Source organism: Capra hircus, chromosome 3 (genome assembly GCF_001704415.2).
Source record: "Capra hircus breed San Clemente chromosome 3, ASM170441v1, whole genome shotgun sequence".
NCBI classification, from domain to species: Eukaryota; Metazoa; Chordata; class Mammalia; order Artiodactyla; family Bovidae; genus Capra; species Capra hircus.
In genome coordinates this window covers 107,968,310-107,994,740 of record NC_030810.1, presented here as the reverse complement: position 1 = coordinate 107,994,740, position 26,431 = coordinate 107,968,310, and the positions used below count along the sequence as shown (strand labels likewise).

General features: G+C 40.2%; 1 pseudogene; it reads right to left on the bottom strand.

The window, feature by feature from the left end:
- Positions 1 to 24,493, bottom strand: LOC102168501 (annotated as a pseudogene).

Here is a 26,431-nt window from a genome sequence, read left to right as displayed (position 1 = left end):
TTATTGCCAAGTCTCCTTTTTGCTGTTCCGTTTCTCTCCTAGCCTGGGTGAGGTTTCCCTAAGCACGCTCTGCTTATTGTGCATGCGTCCGCTTTTAAAGTTACTTTGTTCAAAAAACTTTTTATCTTTTTCAGCCTTAGGCAATGCTTTAAGAGGCTTTGGGGACAAAATGGGGAACTCCTGTACCCTGGGAGGTGCAAACGAGGCAGCAGCGATCTCACCTTAAATAAGGAAGTGGTGGATAAGTTTTTAAAGGTTTGTGTAGAGGAGAGGGGGCTCGCCAGGGTGCCCGGCCACAGCGTCCTGTAAGCCCTCTCCTTCTTCGGGAGGTAGAGCACAGTGTCCCTCTTTTTCTCTGTCAAACGGCAGAAAATATGATCTGCGTAGAAGATGGAGACCTATTACCATTCACCGCTATAGCCTCTTCCATAGGCTATCTAACAGCCTCATGACGGAGGTCCAGGACATTTCTAATCATATTCCACAGAGCAAAAGCATCTACAGGAAACTTTTTCTGGCCCATGTAAAGTATAATAAGTTTTTTAGTTGTTTTCCTACCTTTTCCCAAGCATCTAAATTAACAGTGTCCTCTTCTGGAAACCAAGGACATTGTTCTTATACAAATGCAAAAAAGGATTAAACACTAGCCTTTTAATTTTGATTCCTCTTTTGTTTAACAGTTGCAAAATTACTTCTATAAAGAGTTGTCGTTCTTGTGACTCATTGTTACCCGTGTCAGAGATTTTTGTAGAGAAAGATTTAAGATTTCAGTACTGATTTCTATAGAGAAAGATTTAAGATTTCAGCAGAGATCTCTGTAAGTCTCGGAGAACCGCACTCTGAAAAGAACACTCAGGGACAGCCTCTAGTGGACTGACAAAGTTTATTATCCAATTGTGTAGTTTTATAATTTTCAGGTAATAGAGCATAAGGCTGACTTGCACGTAGCCATTCCAGATAAACATTAAAGCATTCAAGCATAAAATGCAGTTCCCACCGCCCAAGCCATAACACAGCTTTGGCGAAACTCTAAGGGAGTCTTATTATGGAACAACAGTCCTTGCTCTCAGAAACAGGTGGTCAGAAGGAAGCCTTCGAATGCCTCATGGCTGGGTGTATAACCCTTCGTTATCCGTTCCCAGACTTGGGCCCTCGGTGAACGCTCATAACCCTTTGTTATGCTCGTCCCAGCTTCCAACCTTCGTCATGAGTAAAGCAAATACATTCTCAGTATTTGCTCAAAGCCTTCCAGCTCCTCCACAGATCTCTTGTCTTATATTGCAAGAGTTAACACTGTAACACTGATTTCTTGTCTTATATTGCAAGAATCAGCACTTCAGGTTTCTTTCAACCTGTCAACCGGGTTTCTTTCAACCCAAACTTCCCATCCCTCTTTTCCTACCTACCTTATGCAGAGGGGTCCCAGAAACCCTGAGTGGGGACCTAACTGTTTAGAGTAACTGCACAATGGAGGAGGATTACCTTTTAGGTTCCTGTTCATGGCGCCACATGCCGGGGTCCAGCCCCTGCAAGATCCAGGGAAACCTGAAGGAAAAACGACGTTGCCGATGATTTAGAGAGAGATAAGGAAAGAATATTGTAGACAAGAAAATAGAAGCAAGAAAGAGGCTGATATTCCTTGGTTTACATAGAAAGCTAATAAAGTCTTAGAAGCCCAAGCAGAAAAGTGAATGCAGAGAGCCTCTGTGTTCCAAGGGATCAGCCTGAAAAAGAAAGTAAGAGAGAAAAAAAGAAAAACACGGGGTGACCAAGCTTCTTCAAGCGAGGCCCAATAGCTTTATTTTTAAAGGCATTTTTATACCTTGTCTTATACATAGAGGGAAATGAAAGATGCAAAGGCATATAGAGTCAGCCCAAACATTATATCTGTTTTGTCTTTATTGAAACCAGGATTTTTTTTGCAATCCTTTCCCATAGGTAATGTTGTGTACATTATCTTTTGGCCTTGGAGGCCTGTGGACATTTTATGACCCTCTTTTGATAAAGGCTGTTCAACCAGAAAACTTATTTTCCCTCAAAGTGTTTTTTCTTTGTATTTCTAATCTATGTCAACCTCAGAAAGTATTAAACAAGTTGCATTTCTCACAGAGCAAAAGTGCAGTGAGTTACAAGAAAGAACCAACTAGCTCAAAAGTCTGATGTAGTTAATTTCAAGGCTACACTTGTTTTTCTTACTTTCCAACTATGTTAACTAATGCACTCCCAGGTGCACAGTGCATAAGAGATATGGGAACTTAGCAACAAGCATTGGCCCAATAATGAAATCCTATGCCAGCACTATTCTAATAAATTTTAACTCTTTAAAAGGCTCTATGTTTTAGGCTCTCCATGCCTCTCATAGTTGGGAGGCTGTAAATAATCATATGCGTAGCTGCAAGAGTCTGGATATACCTGCCAAGTAAGCTGGAATGCTAACAGAGGGATTTTGATTGGAAATATTCCTCTCATGTCCAGGAGACTTAGTAGCTATAGCCCTAAGTTAATTTTCTCCAGAGAAAGGTGGTCAGGAATACCCCCCTGTTAATGTTAGAGGAGTTGTTAAAAGTCATAAAATAATAAAACAGAAATATTCTGGTTTTGAGGTACATGCTCGAGAAAGCCTAGGGAGCCCCTTGAGTTCTAAAGCCTTGCTTAACAGTTCTCTTCCACATGACCTTGTCAAGGGTGGGATCTGCCGTGGTGGCTCCCGGCAGAAGAAGAACTATGGAGTCTCTAGATGAAAGGGAATGAGGAGAGTGAGAAAGCTGGCTTACAATTCAACTTTCAAAATATTAAGATCATGGCACCTACACCTATCTCTTCATGGCAAATAGAAGGGAAAAAAGTGGAAGCAGTGACAGATTTTATTTTCTTGGACTCCAAATCACTACAGACAGTGAGTTCAGTTCAGTTCAGTTCAGTTCAGTCGCTCAGTCGTGTCCGACTCTTTGTGACCCCATGAATAGAAGTTAAATAAGCAGGATGACAATATACAGCCTTGAAGTACTCCTTTTCTTATTTGGAACCAGTCTGTTCCATGTCCAGTTCTAACTGTTGCTTTCTGACCTGCATACAGATTTCTCAAGAGGCAGGTCAGGTGGTCTGGTATTCCCATCTCTCAGAATTTTCCACAGTTTCTTGTGATCCACACAGTCAAAGGCTTTGGCATAGTCAATAAAGCAGAAATAGATGTTTTTCTGAAACTCCCTTGCTTTTTCCATGATCCAGCGGATGTTGGCAATTTGATCTCTGGTTCCTCTTCCTATTCTAAAACCAGCTTGAACATCTGGAAGTTCATGGTTCACGTATTGCTGAAAGCTGGCTTGGAGAATATTGAGCATTACTTTACTAGTGTGTGAGATGATTGCAATTGTGTGGTAGTTTGGGCATTTTTTGGCATTGCCTTTTTTGGGGATTGGAAAGAAAACTGACTTTTTCCAGTCCTGTGGCCACTGCTGAGTTTTCCAAATTTGCTGGCATATTGAGTGCAGCACTTTCACAGCATCATCTTTCAGGATTTGAAACAGCTCAACTGGAATTCCATCACCTCCACTAGCTTTGTTTGTAGTGATGCTTTCTAAGTCCCACTTGACTTCACATTCCAGGATGTCTGGCTCTAGGTGTGTGATCACACCATCGTGATTATCTTGGTCATGAAAACCTTTTTTGTACAGTTCTTCTGTGTATTCTTAACAATATGCATATATCAATCCCAATCTCCCAGATTATTCCTTCCCCTTTCAGCCGGTGACAGTGTTTGTTTTCTACATCTGTGACTCTATTTGCATCTTGGAAATATGTTCATTTTTACCATTTTTTAGATTTCATATACAAGCAACATCGTATGCTGTCTCTCTGTCTGACATTTCACTCAGTATGACAGTCTTGGATCCATCCCTGTTTTACAAATTACATTATTTTGCTTTTTTTTTTTTTTAATGGCTGAGCAATATTCCACTGTATATATGGGCTACAAGACTTCCCTGGTGGCTCTGATGGTAAAGCGTCTGTCTACCATGTGGGAGATCCGGGTTCGATCCCTGGGTTGGGAAGATCCCCTGGAGAAGGAAATGGCAATCCATTCCAGTACTATTGCCTCAAAATTCCCACGGACAGAGGAGCCTGGTAGGCTACAGTCCATGGGGTCGCAGAGTTGGACATGACTAATCGACTTTACTTTCACTTTCACTTTTTTCTTTATCCATTCCCAACATAGAGATTTTTGTATGCTGTGTAGCTTTTCTATTGTTGTGGCCTGGACAGGCTCTAGAAGGACTTTGCTTCTAGTGTCCACTTGAGGCTACTGTGCTAGGTTGCTGCTACTTAGGATGGTTTTGTCCAAGTGGCTATTTTTCATACAGATGAGTGTCCTAGGTCAGTTTCTAAGGCAACACACTCAGCTGCGTGCAGGAGGCTTGCTGGGGATGCTCTCAGCAACAGCAGGACTGAGGACAGGGTGAGGCTGAACTGTGCTGCAGATTCAGTAGAGGATCTAATCAAACTCACAGAGACTTCTGGAGCTAGGAGGACCCTTCAGAGACTTCCTAAAGCTAGGTAATGTGACGTACTTTTTACTCACATATTTGACATGTGCTTTCTGCAGGGAAGGGATGTTCCTAGGCCAAACCACTTCTTCCAGTGTAGGCAATTCCCAGAGAGGAGCACGTCTGTGAGCTGTCAGCAACCAACACTCCCTGAGACTGAGAAAACATGCCTGCTTATCTTGAAGGGGGTACACTGGTGGCTCTACAGCATCTGCTAGAGCAAGGGCGCGTTTCTATGGAAGTAGAGATTTACTTGCTAAGCCTTAAATAAACACACAGACCTCAAAAAATCAGCGTTGAAAACAGGCCACAAAGCAAATCTTAAGAAAATGTGTATGAGATTCTATGAACAATGGCCTTCAATTAGGTTGCCTCTGGATGAATGGCTGAGGCAAAGAATCTGTTAAAGAAACCAGAGACTCTTAGATATGGGCTATTTTAAAACATTGGTACCAGTTTTGCCCTTGTTTTCAGTTTGGACTAAGCGGGGAGCTTAGATAAGATATCTCAAATTTGGTTCCTTTACTATATTATTTTGAACTGGCTTCACAGTAAAGGAGACTTGTGAAGAAATTCACCTTGAATTCACACATTTTATATAGAAGCTCAGGGGTCACTTCCCATTATAGTCTCAACTTGTTTGTTCCAGCTCTGTTGTTGCCTGGAATCCTGAGACAGAATTTGAGGTGTACACATGGAAAGATGGTAGGTTTTATTAATAAACAATTTAAAGGCTTCCCTGGTGGCTCAGACAATAAATAATCTGCCTTCAGTGCAGGAAACCTGGGCTCGATCCCTGGGTCAGGAATATCCCTTGGAGAAGGGAATGGCTACCCACTCCAGTATTCTTGTCTGGAGAATTTCATGAACGGTGGAGCCTAGAAGGCTACAGTGCATAGGGTCACAAAGAGTCAGACATGGCTAAGTGACTAACATTTTCACTTTTTTCAGAGGCCGTCTGCTTCTAGGAATGGTGGACTATCCAATTTGAACCAACTCTTTTGTCAAAGAGAAGTAAAAAAGAACAAGAAAATATGAAATAAAATCTGCCTCAAGACATTGAGGAACTAACAAAGGAGAAATAAATCACTGGCTTAATATCTAGGAGAAAATAGAAATTCACAAAATGAGTCTTATAGTTGAGCTCCTTTTCCACTACGATCATCTTCTGATTCCATGAGAGGTGCTGAAAGCACTGAAAAAGCTATATTTTAAGGAGTTGTTTATTGATGTTAGGAGAATGTTGCTTTTTATGTTTGAGCAAGTATTTCTGACAATGGACAATATTTGGTCAATATATAATGCACATATACAATGCACAGTAAGAGGCAGAGAGGAGGCCAAAAGGCAGAGACAAATTTTTATGTTTAAATGTCTCTTGTCTTGCCATACAATATGCATTTTACTCCACAAGGGCCCATTTCTTCTTGATCTTGTAAGGGGTCACATGTCCCACCAGGATGACACTTAGATCTGGATCATGTAAACTGTCAATAATACATCATTTAATCCACATTCTTTTGTCTCCCAAACCTTCTGTAACTGTGCCTTGACTTCTAATGGGTGAAACAGTTCTCAGAACTTTCTGAGAACTTTTTTCTGGGTTATAATCCTCACATTTGGCTTGAATAAAATTTTCCATTTCTTTCTTAGAAAAACAAACAGAAAACACACGGAGAAGCACATCAAAGCTTTCAACAGACTTGCAAATCTTTAAATGTATCATGGCCTGAACTTTGGGTTACAGTCTTAAAGGGCTGCATCTAAAGTCAGTGTAGATCAGAAGGAGTGTAACTCTGCAGAGACTGTAACCAAGCTTCAGTTTATTGTAATTTCTGAAATTAATAAGGTGATTTTGTATTGTCAATATCCACAAATGATTCTAGGGGAAGGTAACATTTTCCTAAGCCCTAGATTTCTGTATACTTTTGAAGTGCAAATGATCAACACTAAAAAACAAAATTTAAAACAAAAACAAGTATAATATGTATGAAATGAATCGCCAGTCCAGGTTCAATGCATGATACTGGATGCTTGGGGCTGGTGCACTGAGATGACCCAGAGGAATGGTATGTGGAGGGAGGAAGGAGTGGGGTTCAGGATGGGCAACATGTGTATACCTGTGGCAGTTTCATGTTGATGTATGGCAAAACCAATACAATATTGTAAAGTAATTAACCTCCAATTAAAATAAATAAATTTATATTAAAAAATAAAAGCAAAACCCAAATACTGAGAAACATAGAGACAAGGTAAAATGAATAATTTTTCTTTAGAACAATACAGAGAACAACACAGACAACAGATACAGGTTTACTACCATCCTAGATAATGAAGTAATCAGGCCCAGACTTTGAAATGAGTAGGCTTAACCCATTCAAGAAGGTAAAAACAAGATTGAGAGTTTTGGCAGCTAAATGGAAGTTACGTAGAGAGAAGCAAATGAACATTCTGTAATAGAAAAATAAAATGAAAGTAGCTAAAAAATGGATGAATATATTACCAGATAAGACCTCACTAAAGATGGAATTAATGAACTGGAAGATAGATTAGAAAAAAAAATCTAGAATGAATTTTGAAGGAACAGAGTAGAAAATACAGAAAAGACAAAGTATGCAGCTGAGGAAATACCATATAAAGGTCAAATATATGCATGAAAGTGAAGGCACTCAGTCGTGTCCGACTCTTTGCGACCCCATGGACTGTAGCCTACCAGGCTTCTCAGTCCATGGGATTTTCCAGGCAATAGTAATGGAGTGGATTGCCATTTCCTTCTCCAGGGGATCTTCCCAACCCAGGGATCGAACCCTGGTCTCCCACATTGTAGACAGACGCTTAACCGTCTGAGCCACCAGGGAAGTCCCTTCAAATATATGCATAGCTGGTCACAAAGTGACTGAAGAGATGTAGGGATGAAATAATGGTTGAGAACTCCCCAAAAGAGAAAAATGGGATCAAGAATTCCAATGAAGAAGGAGAAAATGACAAAAACAACAAAAATGTCATAACAAGTGTTGTTGTTCGGTCACTAAGTCATACCCAACTGTTTGTGACCACATGGACTGTACTAGTTTAGGCTCCTCTGTCCTCCACTAGCTCCTGGAGTTCATGTTGAGTCAATGATGCTATCCAACCATCTTATTCTGTGTCATCCCCATCTCCTCCTGCACTCAATCTCTCCCGGCCTTCTGGTCTTTACCAATGAGTTGGCTCTCTCATCAGGTAGCCAAAGTGTTAGACCTTCAACTTCAGCATCAGTCCTTCCAATGAATACTCAAGGCTGATTTTCTTTAGGATTAACAGTTTTTGACCTCCTTGCAGTCCAAGGAACTCTCACAAGTCTTCTCCAGCACCACAATTTGAAAGCATCAATTCTTCAACACTCAGTCTTCTTTATGGTCCAACTCTCACATCTGTACATGACTACTGGAAAAATCATACGGACTGACTATATGGACCTTTGTTGGCAGAGTAATAGCTCTTCTTTTCAACACACTGTCCAGATTTGTTATAGTTTTCCTTCCAAGGAGCAAGTGTTTTTTAGTTTCATGGTTGTACCCACTGTCTGCTCAAAATTCTCCAAGCCAGGCTTCAGTAATACGTGAACTGTGAACTTCCTGATGTTCAAGCTGGTTTTAGAAAAGGCAGAGGAACCACAGATCAAATTGCCAACATCCACTGGATCATGGAAAAAGCAAGAGAGTTCCAGAAAAACACCTACTTCTGCTTTATTGACTGCCAAAGCCTTTGACTGTGTGGATCACAATAAACTGTGGAAAATTCTAAGAAAGATGGGAATAGCAGACCACCTGATCTGCCTCTTAAGAAACCTGTATGCAGGTCAGGAAGCAACAGGTAAAACTGGACATGGAACAACAGACTGGTTCCAAATAGGAAAAGAAGTACGTCAAGGCTGTATATTGTCACCCTGCTTATTCAACTTATATGCAGAGTACATCATGAGAAACGCTGGGCTGGAAGAAGCACAAGCTGGAATTAAGATTGCCAGGAGAAATCTCAATTACCTCAGATATGCAGATGACACCACCCTTATGGCAGAAAGTGAAGAGGAATTCAAAAGCCTCTTGATGAAAGTTAAAGAGGAAAGTGAAAAAGTTGGCTTAAAGCTCAACATTCAGAAAACGAAGATCATGGCATCTGGTCACATCGCTTCATGGGAGATAGATGAGGAAACAGTGGAAACAGTGTCAGACTTTATTTTGGGGGGCTCCAAAGTCACTGCAGATGGTGACTGCAGCCATGAAATTAAAAGATGCTTACTCCTTGGGAGGAAAGTTATGACCAACCTAGATATCATATTGAAAAGCAGAGACACTACTTTGCCAACAAAGGTCCATCTAGTCAAGGATATGGTTTTTCCAGTGGTTATGTATGGATGTGAGAGTTGGACTGTGAAACAGGCTGAGCGCCGAAGAATTGATGCTTTTGAACTGTGGTGTTGGAGAAGACTCTTGAGAGTCCCTTGGACTGCAAGGAGATCCAACCAGTCCATTCTGAAGGAGATCAACCCTGGGATTTCTTTGGAAGGAATGATGGTAAAGCTGAAACTCCAGTACTTTGGCCACCTCATGTGAAGAGTTGACTCATTGGAAAAGACTCTGATGCTGGGAGGGATTGGGGGCAGGAAGAGAAGGGGATGAGATGGCTGGATGACATCATGGACTTGATGGACGTGAGTCTGAGTGAACTCCAGGAGTTGGTGATGGACAGGGAGGCCTGGCGTGCTGCGATTCATGGGGTCGCAAAGAGTCGGACATGACTGAGTGACTGACCTGAACTGAACTGATCCCACAGTTTGGGTTGCTATCTCACATTAACTCCCTCAATTGTTTTCATGGCATTCAGGCCTGCATCTCCCTGTTGAGCCGCTGCTTGCTGGTAGTGGATGCAAGCATCTGGGCTACTCTTCCACTGGGAGTTGTGGTTAGGTGCATAATCTGTGGGTTTTATTTATTTATTTTTTCCTCCTGATTATGTTGCCCTCTGAGATTCCAAAACTCCCCACAGACCCGCCAGTGAGAGGGTTTCCTGGTGTTTGTAAACTTCTCCTCCTTCAGGACTCCCTCCCTGGGATGGGTCTCCATCCCCAACTCTTTTGTCTCTCTTTTTACCTTTTATATTTTGTCCTACCTCCTTTCAAAGACAATATGCTGACTCTCTCGGTGCCTGGCATCCTCCACCAGCATTCAGAAGTTGTTTTGTGGAATTTGCTCAGTGTTCAAATATCTTTCAATGAATTTGTGGGAGAGAAAGTGATCTCCCCGTCCTATTCCTCCACCATCTTAGGACTGCTTCCCCCAACTGATTATCTCCTTTGCAGCCAAAATGGAGAAGCTCTATACAGTCAGCAAAAACAAGACCGGGAACTGACTGTGGCTCAGATCATGAACTCCTTATTGCCAAATTCAGACTTAAATTTAAGAAACTAGGGGAAAACACTAGACCATTCAGGTATTACCTAAATCAAATCCCTTATGATTATACATTAGAAGTGAGAAATAGATTTAAGGGACTAGATTTGATAGACAAACTACCTGATGAACTATGAACGGAGGTTCATGACATTGTACAGGAGACAGCAATAAAGACCATGCCCAAGAAAAAGAAATATGAAAAAGCAAAATGGCTGTCTGAGAAGGCCTTACAAATTTCTGTAAAAAGAAGAGAAACAAAAACCAAACGAGAAAAAGAAAGATATACCCATTTGAATGCAGAGTTCTAAAGAATAGCAAGGAGAGATAAGAAAGCCTTCCTCGATGATCAGTGAAAGAAATAGAGGAAAACAATAGAATGGGAAAGACTAGCAATCTCTTCAAGAAAATTAGAGATACCAAGGGAACATTTCATGCAGAGTTGGGCACAATAAAGGACAGAAATAGTATGAACATAACAAAAGCAGAAGATATTAAGAAGAAGTAACAAGAATACACAGAACTGTACCAAAAAAAAAGGTCTTCACAACCCAGATAATCCTGATGGTGTGATCACTCACCTAGAGCCACACAACCTGGAATGCAAAGACAAGTGGGCCTTAGGAAGCCTCATTACGAATAAAGCTAGTGGAGGTGATGGAATTCCAGTTGAGCTATTTCAAATCTTAAAAGAGGATGCTATGAAAGTGCTACACTCAATATGCCAGCAAATTTGGAAAACTCAGTACTGGCCATAGGACTGGAAAAGATCAGTTTTCATTCCAATCCCAAAGAAAGGCAGTGTCAAAGAATACTCAAACTACGACACAATTGCAATCATCTTACACACTACTTAGGTAATGCTCAAAATTCTCCAAGCCATGCTTCAACAATACATGAAATGTGAAATTCCAGATGTTCCAGCTGGTTTTAGAAAAAGGCAGAGGAAGCAGATGTCAAATTGCCAACATCCACTGGATCATTGAAAAAGCAAAAGAGTTCTAGAAAAACATCTATTTCTGCTTTATTAACTACACCAAAGCATTTGACTGTGTGGATCACAACAAGCTGTAGAAAATTCTGAGAGATGGGAATACCAGACTTGCCTCTTGAGAAATCTGTATGCAAGTCAAGAAGCCACAATTAGAATTGGACATGGAACACATGACTGGTTCCAAATAGGAAAAGGAGTACATCAACACTATATATTGTTGCCATGCTTATTTAACTTATATGCACAGTACATCATGAGAAACTCTGGGCTGGATGAAGCACAAGCTGAAATCAAGATTGCCAGGAGAAATTTCAATAACCTCAGATATGCAGGTGACACCACCTTATGGCTGAAAGTGAAGAAGAACTAAAGAGCCTGTTGATGAAAGTGAAAGAGGAGAGTGAAAAATTTGGCTTAAAGCTCAACATTCAGAAAACTAAGATCATGGCACCTGGTCCCATCACTTCAAGGCAAATAGATGGAGAAACAGTGTCAGACATTATTTTGGGGGGCTCCAAAAATCACTGAAGATTGTGATTGCAGCCATGAAATTAAAAAATTCTTACTTCTTGGGAGAAAAGTTATGAACAACCTAGACAGCATATTAAAAAGTATGGCAGGGTGGTCCTAAGATGACAGAGGAATAGGACAGGGAGACCACTTTCTCCCCCACAAATTCATCAAAAGAACATTTGAACACTGAGCAAATTCCACAAAACAACTTCTGAATGCTGGCAGAGGACATCAGTCACCCAGAAAGGCAGACCATTGGGTTCAAAAGGAGGTAGGACAAAATATAAAAGATAAAAAGAGAGACAAAAGAGGTAGGGATGGAGATCCGTCCCATGAAGGGAGTCTTGAAAAAGAGAGAAGTTTCCAAACACCAGGAAACACTCTCACTGGCAAGTTTGTGGGAAGGATTGGAACCTCAGAGGGTAACATAACTGGGAGGAAAAATAAATAAATAATTAAAACCCACATGTTATGAGCCTAAAGGCAACTCCCAGTGGAGAAGCAGCACAGATGCTTACACTCACCACTAGCAAGCAGGGATTGGACAGGGAGGCATGGGCTGCATTGCTCAGGGTAAGGACTGGGCCTGAATGCCAAGAAGGCAATCTGAGGGAACTAACTAGAGATAGCAACCTAGACTGTGGGATAGCTATCCTGCAAAAAGCCCTAACCTAAGACACTGCCAGGCCTGCTCACAGAACGAAGGACTGACCAGAGCTAGCTGGCTGCGGACTGGCCCATCCCTCACCAGAGACAGGGGCAATCGCAGCCCCAGGGAGGCATCATTTATCAAACTGAAAGCAGGCGTCCTTGCTAACCAAGACTACTTGGGATTCTGGATGGTCGACATCCACTGGGAGGGTCGCAACCAGAAATCAGCTTCCCCGGAGAGACACACAGCACACCTGAGAAGGTGCGCCAGTTGTGCACCCAGAAAACCAAGCGGCAGGGATGGAGGAGGCGATAAGTTGCAGCGACAGCGCTCCCCAAGCACCTGGTCACCTGAGCTCCTCGGACTGGGGAAGAGCACAAAATGCAGGCCCATTCAAGTCTGCGCCTTTGTGGAGTATCCAAGAACATGAACCTGAACGGTTCAGACCTGGAAAGTGCACGCAACCCAGGGCCAGCCTCAGACAATTCCCAGCAGAGCAACCTAGAGCCTAAGCAGTGTAAATAGGGAAAGCACACACGCTGTAAGCAGGGGCAAACCCATTGTGGCTGAGACACTGGGAGCATTCCCCACAGATGCCAGTGTTATTTGTTTGCAGTGTTCCTCCCTCCCCGCAGCACAATTAAACAAGTTAACCTAAAACAGTGTCCACACCACCACCCCCTTGTGTCAGGGCGGAAATTAGACACTGAAGAGGCCAGTAAACAGAAGAAGATAAAATAAACAGAGGGAACCTCCTTGGAAGTGACAGGTGCAATAGATTAAAACCCTACAGTTAGCACCGACTACATAGAAAGGGGCCTAGAGATCTTGAGAAGAGTAAGTTGGATCAATTAATGAACTGACCCCACACTGTCCACAACAACACCAGAGAAAGTCCTAGATATATTTTCACTATTATCATTTTATTAATTAATTTTTTTATTTTAAGTCCTCTATTACTCCTTTAATTTTCATTTTTATAACCCACTATTACTTTGCAAAAAAAAAAAAGACCCAATTTCTAAAGCAAACTTTACATATATATAATAATGTTGTGACTTTGCTTTTTCCTTTAATATTGTATTTTTGAGAATCTAACCTCTACTCTAGATTTTTAATCTTTACTTTTTGGCATTTGTTATCAATTTTGTACCTTTAAGAACCCAATCTTCAGGACCCATTTTTACTTGGGAGTGAGATTACTGGCTGGATTGCTCTCTCCCCATTTGGACTCTCCTTTTTCTCCACCAGGTCGCCTCTATCTCCTCCCTCCCACTTCTCTTTTCTACCCAACTCTGTGAATCTCTTTGTGTGTTCTGGGTTGTGGAGAACACCTAGGGAACTGATTACTGGCTAGATCTGTCACTCTCCTTTTGATTCCTACTTTTATCCTCCTGGCCACCTCTATCTACTTCCTCCCTCTTCTGTTCTCTGTGTAACTCCATGAACATTTCTGAGGGGTCCAGACTGTGGAGAGCACTAGAGAAGTGATTACTGGCTAGCTTGCTCTCTCCTCTTTTGTTTCCCCCTCTTCTCCTCCTGGTCACCTCTATCTCCCACCTTCCTCTTCTCTTCTCCATGTAACTCTGTGTACCTCTCCAGGTGTCCCTCACTGTAAAGAAACTTTTCATCATTAACCTAAATTTTTTATCATCCGTGCTGTATAGATGGAGAAGTCTTGAGGCTACTGTAAGAATAAGACTGAAAACCAGAGACAGGAGGCTTAAGTTCAAATCCTGAGAATACCAGAGAACTCCTGACTCCAGGGAACATTAATCGACAGGAGCTCATCAAACACCTCCATACCTACACTGAAACCAAGCACTACCCAAGGGCCAACAAGTTCCAGAAAAAGACATACCACACAAATTCTCCAACAACACAGGAACATAGCCCTGAGCATCAATATCCAGGTGGCCCAAAGTCACACCAAACCCACTGACATGTCAAAACCCATTACTGGACACTTCATTGCACTCCAGAGAGAAGAAATCCAGCTCTACCCACCAAAACACTGACACAAGCTTGCCTAACCAGGAAACCTTCACAAGCCACACATCCAACCTCACCCACAGTGAGGAACCTCCATAATAAAAAAGAACCACAAACTGCCAGAATATGGAAAGGCCAACCCAAACACAGCAATATAAACAAGATGAAAAGGCAGAGAAATATTTAGCAGGTAAAGGAACATGATAAATGCCCACCAAACCAAACAAAGTAGTAAGAGATAGGGAATCTACCTGATAAAGAATTCCAAATAATGATAGTGAAAATGATCCAAAATCTTGAAAATAAAATGTAGTTACAGATAAATAGCCTGGAGACAAGGATTGAGAAGTTCAAGAAATGTTTAACAAAGACCTAGAAGAAATTTAAAAAGAGTCAATATATAGTGAATAATGCAATAAATTATATCAAAAACACTCTGGAGGGAATCAAAAGTAGAATAATGGAGGCAGAAGACAAAATTAGTGAGGTAGAAGATAGAATGGAAAAGATAAATGAAACAGAGAAGAAAAAAGAATTAAAAGAAATGAGGACAACCTCAGAAACCTCTGGGACAATGTTAAATGCCCCAGCATTAAAATCATAGGAATCCCAGAAGAAGAAGACAAAAAGAAAGACCGTGTGAAAATACTTGGGGAGATAATAGTTGAAAACTTCCCAAAAATGGGAAAGGAAATAGTCACCCAAGTCCAAGAAATCCAGAGAGTCCCAAACAGGATAAATCCAAGACGAAACACCCCAAGACACATATTAATGAAATTAACAAAGACCAAACACAAAGAACAAATATTAAAAGAAGCAAGGGAAAAACAATAAATAACACACAAGGGGATTCCCATAAGGATAACAGCTGATCTTTCAATAGAAACTCTTTAGGCCAGAAGAGAATAGCAAGACATAAAGTGATGAAAGAAAATAACCTACATCCCAGATTACTGCAACCAGCAAGGATCTCATTCAAATATAAAGGAGAAATCAAAAGCTTTACAGACAAGCAACAGCTAAATGGACACAAAAACAAGACCACTATATATGTTGTCTACAAGATCCCACCTCAAAACAAGGGACACATACAGACTGAAAGTGAGGGGCTGGAAAAAGATATTCCATGCAAATAGAGACCAAAAGAAAGCAGGAGTAGCAATACTCACATCAGATAAAATAGACTTTAAAACAAAGGCTGTGAAAAGGGACAAAAAAGGACACTACATAATGATCAAAGTATCAATCCAAGAAGAAGATATAACAATTATAAATATATATGCACCCAACTTAGGAGCACTGCAATATTTAAGGAAAATGCTAACAAGTATGAAAGGGGAAATTAACAGTAACAGAATAATAGTGGGAGACTTTAATATCCCACTCACACCTATGGATAGATCAACTAAATAGAAAATTAACAAGGAAACACAAACTTTAAATGATACAAAAGACCAGTTAGACCTAATTGATATCTATAGGATATTTCACCCCAAAACAATGAATTTCACCTTTTTCTCAAGTGCAAATGGAATCTTCTCCAGGATAGATCACATCCTGGGCCATATCTAGCCTTGGTAAATTTTTTTTTTAATGAACTCATTCCAAGCATCTTTTCTGACCACAATGCAGTAAGTTAGATGTCAGTTACAGGAGAAAAACTATTACAAATTCCAACATATGGAGGTTGAACAACACGCTGCTGAATAACCAACAACTCACAGAAGAAGTCAAAAAAGAAATCAAAATATGCATAGAAACTAATGAAAATGAAAACACAACAACCCAAAACCTATGGGACACTGTAAAAGCAGTGCTAAGGGGAAGCTTCATAGCAATACAGGCATACCTCAAGAAACAAGAAAAAAGTCAAATAAATAACCTAACTCTATGCCTAAAGCAACTAGAAAAGGAAGAAATCAAAAACCCCAGGGTTAGGAGCAGGAAAGAAATCTTTAAAATTAGGGCAGAAATAAATGCAAAAGAAACAAAAGAGACCATAGAAAAAAATCAACAAAGCCAAAAGCTGGTTCTTTGAGAAGTTAAATAAAATTGACAAACCACAAGCCAGACTCATCAAGAAACAAAGGGAGAAAAATCAAATCAACAAAATAAGAAATGAAAATGGAGAAATCACAACAGACAACACAGAAATACAAAGGATCATAAGAGACTACTATCACCAACAATATGCCAATAAAATGAACAACTTGGAAGAAATGGACAAATTCTTAGAAAAGTATAACTTTCCAAAACTGAACCAGGAAGAAATAGAAAATCTTAACAGACCCTTCTGTGCTTAATCACAAGCACAGAAATTGAAACTGTAATCAGAAATCTTCAAGCAAAAAAAGCCCAGGACCAGATGGCTTCACAGCTGAATTCTACCAAAAATTTAGAGAAGAGCTAACACCTATCCTACTTAAATTCTTCCAGAAAATTGCAGAGGAAGGTAAACTTCCAAACTCATTCTATGAGGCCTCCATTATCAAAACCTGACAAAGATGCTACAAAAAAAGAAAACTACAAGCCAATATCTCTGATGAACATAGATGCAAAAATTCTTAACAAAATTCTAGGAAACCGAATCCAACAACATAGTAAAAAGATCATACACCATGAGCAAGTGGGCTTTATCCCAGGGATCCAAGGATTCTTCAATATCTACAAATCAATCAACATAATACACCACATTAACAAATTGAAAAATAAAAACCATGTGATTATCTCAACAGATGCAGAGAAAGCCTTTGACAAAATTCAACATCTGTTTATGATTTTAAAAAAAACCCCTCCAGAAAGCAGGAATAGAAGGAACATACTTCAACATAATAAAAATTATATATGACAAACCCACAGCAAACATTATCCTCAATGGTGAAAAATTGAAAGCATTTCCCCTAAAGTCAGGAACAAGACAAGGGTGCCTACTCTCACCACTACTACTCAACATAGTTTTGGAAGTTTTGGCCACAGTAATCAGAGCAGAAAAAGAAATAAAAGGAATCCAGATTGGAAAATAAGTAAAACTCTCACTGCTTGCAGATGACATGATCCTATACATAGAAAACCCTTTAGACTCCACCAGTAAAATACTAGAGCTAATTAATGAATATAGTAAAGTTGCAGGATGTAAAATTGACACACAGAAATCCCTTGCATTCCTATACACTAACAAGGAGAAAACAGAATGAGAAATTAAGGAAACAATTCCATTCACCATTGCAACGAAAAGAATAAAATACTTAGCAATGAATCTACCTAAAAAACAAAAGAACTATATACAGAAAACTATACAACACTGATGAAAGAAATCAAAGATGACACAAATATATGGAGAAATATACCATGTTCATGGATCAGAAGAATCAATATAGTGAATATGAATATACTACCCAAAACAATCTATAGATTCAATGCAATCCCTATCAAGCTACCAATGGTATTTTTCAGAGAACTAGAACAAATAATTTCACAATTTGTATGGAAATACAAAAACCTCAAATAGCCAATACAATCTTGAGAAAGAAGGATGGAACTTGAGAAAGAAGAATCAACCTGCCTGACTTCAGGCTCTACTACAAAGCCACAGTCATCAAGACAGTATGGTACTGGCACAAAGACAGAAATATAGATCAATGAAACAAAATAAAAAGCCCAGAGATAAATCCACGCACCTATGGACACCTTATCTTCGACAAAGGAGGCAAGAATATACAATGGATTAAAGACAATCTTTTTAACAAGTTGTGCTGGGAAAACTGGTCAACCACTTGTTAAAAAAAAAAAGAAAGAAAGAAAGAAAGAAAGAAACTAGAACACTTTCTAACACCATACACAAAAACAAACTCAAAATGGATTAAAGATCTAAACGTAAGGCCAGAAACTATAAAACTCCTAGAGGAAAACATAGGCAAAACACTCTCCAACGTAAATCACAGCAGGATCCTCTATGACCCAACTCCCAGAATACTGAAATAAAACCAAAAATAAATAAATGGGGCCTAATTAAAATTAAAAGCTTTTGCACAACAAAGGAAACTATAAGCAAGGTGAAAAGACAGCCCTCAGAATGGGAGAAAATAATAGAAAATGAAGTAACTGACAAAGAATTAATCTCAAAAATATACCAGCAAACCCTCAGCTCAATTCCAGAAAAATAAATGACCCAATCAAAGAATGTGCCAAAGAACTAAACAGACATTTCTCCAAAGAAGACATACAGATGGCTAACAAACACATGAAAAGATGCCCAACATCACTCATTACTAGAGAAATGAAAAACAAAACCACAATGAGGTACCATTTCACGCCAGTCAGAATAGCTGCTATCCAAAAGTTTACAAGCAATAAATGCTGGAGAGTGTGTAGAGAAAAGGGCACCCTCTTACACTATTGGTGGGAATGCAAACTAGTACAGCCACTATGGAGAACAGCGTGGAGTTTCCTCTAAAAACTGGAAATAGAACTGCCTTATGACCCAGCAATCCCACTGCTGAGCAAACACACTGAGGAAACCAGAATTGAATGAGACATGTGGACCCCAGTGTTCATCACAGCACTGTTTATAATAGCCAGGACATAGAAGCCTCCTAGATGTCCATCAGCAGACAAATGGATAAGAAAGCTGTGGTACATATACACAATGGAATATTACTCAGCCATTAAAAAGAATACATTTGAGTCAGTTCTAATGAGATGAATGAAACTGGAGCCTATTATACAGAGTGAAGTAAGCCAGAAAGAAAAACACCAATACAGTATACTAACACATATGTATAGAATATAGAAAGATGATAATGATAACCCTTTATGTGAGACAGCAAAAGAGAAACAGATGTATAGAACAGTCTTTGGACTCTGTGAGAGAGGGAGAGGGTGATTTGGTTTGGGAGAATGGCATTTAAACATGTATATTATCATATGTGAAATGAATCGCCAGTCCAGATTCGATGCATGATATAGGGTGCTCGGGGCTGGTGCACTGGGATGACCCAGAAGGATGGGATGGGGAGGGTTGTGGAGGGGGTTCAGGACGGGGAACACATGTACACCCGTGGCAGATTCATGTCAATGTATGACAAAACCAACACAATATTGTAAAGTAATTAGCCTCCAAAAAAAAATAAAGAAAAAAAGAGAAAAGAAAGAAAAGAAAAAGAATAAAACAAAAAGCGGAGATGTTACTTTGTCATCAAAGTTCCATCTAGTCAGGGCTATGATTTTCCAGTAGTCATGTATGGATGTGAGAGTTGGACTATAAAGAAAGCTGAGTGCTGAAGAATTGATGCTTTTGAACTGTGGTGTTGGAGAGGACTCTTGCGAATCCCTAGGACTGCAAGGAGATCCAACCAGTCCATCCTAAAGGAGATCAGTCCTGAGTGTTCATTGGAAAGACTGATGTTGAAGCTGAAACTCCAATACTTTGGCCGCCTGATGCAAAGAGCTGATTCATTTGTAAAGACCCTGATTCTGGTAAAGATTGAAGATGGGAAGATAAGAGGACGACAGAGGATATGATGGTTGTATGGCATCACCAACTCAATACACATGAGTTTTGGTGATGGACAGGGAAGCCTGGTGTGCTGCAGTCCATGGGATCACGGGGAGTCGGACACGACTGAGCAACTGAACTGAACTCTTAATAACAGTACCAATGAAAAGCAGGTCAAAGAAACAGTTTCCAACATCGAGTCAAAATTAGTTATTCTCTGCAACAATTACTCCTTCTCTGCAACAGTTATCCACTGTCAAAGTCCATTCCACAGTCTTGTGGAAAAAAGGGGTGGTGACCCTTCTGCTTTGTCAGAATGGATCTTTCTGGGAGTGTCTGCCATTGATGCCAGTGTTCCAATGTAGATTTGTCTTCTTTTTGTTTCTCTTTGGAAAGTGTCTATTTTATGCCTGTAGGCCTACTAGATCAAGTCCACTGACTCAAGGCTTGATATTTCTAATAAGTTCTGCTACCTGTCCTTAAACCACCCTGAATAATTAGGGCCTACATTCCACCTTCTTCTTTCTGTTTAAACACTTGGGGCAAAACTTTCACACCAATAGGCTTCCAGAGTTAGATAATAAGAATGGTCAGAGGCAAGTTTGAAGGTTTATCAAAAATTAAAATTAGAGCTGCCTTATGATTTGGCAGTCCAACTCCTGGGCATGTACCCAGACAAAACTCTAATCCAGAAAGACACATGCACCTCTATGTTTAGGGTAGCACTACCTACAATAGCCGAGACATGGAAACAACCTAAATGTCCATCAACAGATGAATGAATAAAGATGTGACACATGTATACAGTGAAACACTACTAGACCATAAAGAGAGAATGAAATAATGCAATTTGCAGCAACATGGATGGACCTACAGCTTATCACACTGAGTGAAGTAAGTCAGAAAGAGAAAGAGAAATACGATGTGCTATCTCTTATATGTGGAATCTAAGCTATGACACGAATGAATTTATCTATAAAACAGGAACAGACTCTAAAGCATACAGATAGATTTGTGACTGCCAAGGGGGAGATAGAGTAGCGAGGGATGGATTGGGAGTTTGGAATTAGCAAATGCAAACCACTGTTTATAGAATGGATAAACAAAGTCTTATTGCATATCACAGGGAACTATATTCAATAAGCCATGATATAAGTGATATAATGATATAAGCTGTATTCAATAGACCACAGTTCCATGTGATAAACCATGATGGAAAAGAATATGAAAAAGAATATGAAATATATATTAATATATATTCATTAAGTAATATAATAATTATATTATAAATAAATAAAATATATGTAATATGAAATATATTGAATATAAGAATATTCTCATATTCTTTTATATATTCTTGTGTGTGTGTGTGTGTGTATATATATATAACTGAATCACACTGCTTTAGAACAGAAATTCACACAACATTGGAAATCAACTATACTTCAGTAAAACAAAATTTAAAAAAAAAAGAGCAATCAATGGAAAATTGCATCTGTTTCAATTCAAAGAAAATAACTAAAAAAGTGCAAAATTTCTTGCCAAAGTGAGACTTCTAACCAGACAAGCATCAGATGCCTTAACACAACAAAGATGGCAGAAAGGAAAAGAGCTTTAGAAGACTATAAATTTGGTGCAAATTCAACATAGACTTTTACTGAGAGCATAGTGCATGCAGGTAAGACAATTTGACAGGGATACAAATAGTAAAAAGACGTGAATGTTGCTCTCAAAAAGCTTAAAAATTAGAAGGGAAAAGGAACTTAAATAGCCACAACAAAAGGTCTAAAGTGAGGAGAAGATTTAGCAAAATCCAGTTAAATTGTGATAGTACTTTAGATGAGGCAAAGACAGCTCCCGCTTGTGAATCAGGGAAGGTCTTCTTCAGGAAGTGGCATCTGAAATAAGCCTGATGGTCTATTCACGTCTAAATACATGAAGGGCCCTTGGACTTAATTCCATTCAGAATTTAAATTATGAATTTTAAAGCCTTATAACACAGGATAGAAAAATAATTCTGCAAAATTACATTTAGCTTATATTGATCATTAAGTAGAAATAAACAACAACCAAAACAGGTATACAAGGAGAATATGTATAACTCTCCTTGTATGTATGTATGACTATCCTATGTCTACATGTGTCCTGAGCTCTTGAGCTGCTGGAATCTCTTTCCAAAGGGAGAAGAGTGCTTGGGGGCTCACAGTGTGTCCTGATGAGAATAGAGATGGAAGTCATTCTACATGGGATGGAGGTGAGAAGGAAGGAGCTGATAGATAAGAAGGAAGGCGCTGGGAGGAGGAAAACAGAAAAGAGAGCGGAAAAGAGATGGGCAAGCAAGTGGAGACTGAGGGAAAATGTAGGAAAAATGGACACAACAACTCACCAGTGCTTCCTAAGCCAAAATGCAAGACCTGTTAGGAGTACCAGGGGCACAGTCACTGCCAAAATGATCCAACCCACAGAGCAGTGATGATCTGTGGATGGATGTGCACACAAGGGTGTCCTCTCAAACCGACCCACTGTTTTACTGCATTTCTGTGCCCTTCATTTGTTATTCAAGTATCTGCCTCAAAAATCTCCTTCTTCCCTATTTCCTCTCCTATCTCTCATCAGAGATGACTCCATCTAACCTCTTTCCTATATCTAAGGGGCTCTCATTGTCAACTCTCGTATTTCTTATTTTTATTCCTTTTGTGTCTGGAGTCCCTAGAATCCCCAAATTTTTCATCTAGCTCTCCTGCTCTGCTTGAGGACCACCTATTCCCATCCCAGTGGGACTCCAGTTCTTCCTCACCCCAGTAGACGATGATGTCTTGGCCTCCTATACTGCTGTGCCTCACCTGGCAACTCAGGCCAGATGCCTCACTAGCTTCCGCATCCAAGGAAACCCGAAGATACCACGTCCCATCAGCTTTAGGCAAGACATCACTTTTCTGAGTGCCCTATTGCTCCTGCTCACCCTGCATCTACATCACCCAAATGGGCTTTGAGTAGAAGCCAGAGGCATGACAAACCAGCATCAGATGGCCAGGGCCAGGACTGGAGCCACGGGAGAACTAGGCCTCTGGTCTTACTGCATAGGACAGAGAAAATAGTCAGATGAGGACTCTAGTACAGACTCAGAGGTTCAGAGCTTCACGTCATCTTAGATGGACATACTTTTCCCATCGTTAGCAGTTGTCACCCATTATCCCCTCCCCCACTTGGCTCCTTATTAGGAAGATGAGAAGGTGTTATTTTAGAACAAAAAATTTGTGGAGAGAGAGTGCAGGATTGACCTCAACTCTGGAGACATGCCTTGCCTGCCTCAAGAAGACCCAAGAGGAAACATGGGCAGGTGTCACTCAGCAGCTTATGTATTTCCTGGGTGTGTCCACAAAAGCTGAATAGTCTGCTGACCAACATGACTTGTCTGGAAGCTCAGCAGTTCTGATCCCTGATAAGCAAACCACACAAAGTCTATTGAGGCTTCACCAGCATGCAATTCAGAGCCTTCTGTTATCTGTATTTCAAAGGGATCTAGGGAAGAGGAGTTACCAATCAGAGAAAATAGGACATTAAAAGGAAAAAGTGAATCAAAAGATGATGGAAGCAGAAAGAAGAAGTTTAGAAGATTTGAGGAAATGAAGCAAGATTGGCTTGACAAAGGTTCAAAGAAAAGGAAATTGGTGGAAGTTGGAGATTGAGAATGAGATGAATGGCATGAGGAGAAAAGTATTTGAAGAAGTCAATATAAAGGGTGTGGATAATAGATAATATAATAAGGAAGGACTTAGTGTGAGACAGTGGGGAGTATAATAATCAAGAGTGAGTGGAATGCAATAGGTTATATTGAGTGTAAATAGAGATTGCTGAAGAGATTGAATGGGGAAGAAAGTCACACTTTAAGGAGTCCATCACAGAGTGAGGAAACTGAAGGTATCTAGTCAGAGTCAAGTGGAAGGGGCTGTCACAGGTGACCACTGTTGGAATATAATAAACCACAAGCCTTCAGTTAATGAGAGGGAAATGTATAAGTAAATAGCAGAAGTCTTGAACATTATGGGAAGACAGGGTCTGGATTACACCCTTTGCCCAACTGCTGTTCTATGGTAGGGAGAGGTAAGGTTCAGAATTGAGTGGAAATTGATTGGAGGATGTATATTAGAGAAATACGAAACTCAGAGATACACACACACACACACACACACACACACACACACCTCACACTGTATCCCCAATACCCATTGAGGGAACTGAACTTACATTCAAGATGCCATTGATTGGCACTGTTGTGAAATGACTGCAAAACTATAGTGAATCTCCTGTGAGATACACTTTGCAGTTCCATTAACTCCTCATTGTTGACGTTGCCCTTGGACCAAGGCCAAAGGTCAATGACTGTGTGAGAGCTGCTTTTCCAGCCATGAGTCTGCAAGTCACCCAACTAAGCTGAGCCCAGATTTTGTACCCAGAAATGGTTATGAAATTATAAAATCCAAATGAATTAGAAGGAGATTGGCTCCTGGAAGGGACATTGGGAAGGAGAGAGAATGGAGAAAGAAGGTACTAAAGAGGGGAAACTTGGTATATAATAGAAAAGGCAAGCCATCAATATCTCAGTGGACATTTGGCTGCCCCAAAGTCCCAAGAGTTAGTTATATGCAGCTTTCCAGAGAGCACAGAGACCTGGAGTCGGGGATACTTAGAATGGAACTGGGCTGATAGCTCTCAATCTCCAGCTCGGGGAAACCATTACACAGGCACACATGTATGCATGCGTGGGTGCACACACACACACACACCCCTTCCTGGATAAGAGCTCTTACCCTCTTCATTGTCACCACCTGGGAGGAGAGTAAGGAACAATGAAAGTCGCAAAAAAAGCATCTCATTTGCAGATGTCCTTTCTTACAGAAAAGTAGGTCTTTGATTTCTGTTCTAAACAAACCTACCCCAAAACACCTCTGTTCTGACTTCCTCTGCCAACAGGCAAACCTTTCTTTTAGTCACTGACTGAAGAAAGAAAGCTTGCTCCTTCCGTGAGCCCTGGACCACATACTCAGATATTCATTTCCCTTCCACTTCTGATACTCCTCTCTGGATTCCAGTGTCTCTCCTTGTCACCAACATCCATTCTGCTCACCTTTCTATGATTTAACTGCTATGGACCAAATCTTGTTGGGAAGTCAATGTATTTGTAAGGCCTCTTTTCTCATTCATACAATAAAAGAATGAAACTAAACGTCTTCTTAACATCCTATCTAATATTCTCATGCCCCTGCTCTTTTCCATCAGTCTTTCTCTTGCTTTTCTGAATATTTCCTCAAATATTCTCTTCCTGTTTCTCACCTTCACCTCACCTCATTCATATCTCTGACTTTTCTTGTTTCCTTTATTAGCTTTTTCAGAATCCCCTATGAGTTCTCTGAGAAACAGTATAAACTGACACATATTCTTCATTATTCTTAGGGAATAGCCAGTTCAGTTCAGTTCAGTTCAGTTCAGTCGCTCAGTCATGTCCGACTTTTTGCGACCCCATGAATCACAGCACGCCAGGCCTCCCTGTCCATCACCATCTCCCGGAGTTCACTCAGACTCACGTCCATCGAGTCCGTGATGCCATCCAGCCATCTCATCCTCGGTCGTCCCCTTCTCCTCCCGCCCCCAATCCCTCCCAGCATCAGAGTCTTTTCCAATGAGTCAACCCTTCGCATGAGGTGTCCAAAGTACTGGAGTTTCAGCTTTAGCATCATTCCTTCCAAACAAATCCCAGGGCTGATCTCCTTCAGAATGGACTGGTTGGATCTCCTTGCAGTCCAAGGGACCCTCAAGAGTCTTCTCCAACACCTCAGTTCAAACGCATCAATTCTTCGGCGCTCAGCCTTCTTCACAGTCCAACTCTCACATCCATACATGACTACTGGAAAAACCATAGCCTTGACTAGACGGACCTTAGTCAGCAAAGTAATGTCTCTGCTTTTGAATACACTATCTAGGTTGGTCATAACTTTCCCTCCAAGGAGTAAGCATCTTTTAATTTCATGGCTGCAGTCACCATCTGCAGTGATTTTGGAGCCCAAAAAGATAAAGTCTGGCACTGTTTCTACTGTTTCCCCATCTATTCCCCATGAAGTGATAAACTGACACATATTCTTCATTATTCTTAGGGAATAGCCAGTAGCCATCACAAAGACCACAGGAATATTGAAACATGTAAAGAAAAACCTCCTCTATTTGACCTTTATTGATATATATTCACTCACCAAATAATCACTTAGCATCTGCCTGAAACCAAACATCTATTACACCTGTGAATTGTGTTATGTAGTGGCTGAAAATACAAATCACTTTATTCAAGGATGTTTTAAATTCCTTGGGGAAGTAAACATCTAAAACAAGAATTGTAAATCTTGGCGTGCTGGGACTTATTATAAAGAATAAAGTATATATATTATAAAGTATAAACTCTAAACAAACAACAACAAAGAAAAACAAAAACAGCCTCCTTGAAACATTTGCCAAAATGGTGGCCCTTAACTGTTTTGTTTACCCAACAGGATCTCGTCTTCAGACATTGCCTTGAGGTATTTGACCTATAGTCTGTTTAAAAAATTGTTTTCACTGAGTAAATTTGAAGATCTAATGGACTTTATTCGATGATTCATGAATTGGGCAGCATTCTTTCTAGCAGCTGGAAGGGTACACAGAGGAACAGTATAAAATGGAGGGTTTTTATAGGAAGAAAGGTGGTGCAGAGGAGCTATTTTCAAAAGAAAAGAAAGGGTTATTTTAAGGCAGAACGTATTTTTGAGGGGAAGGGAATGG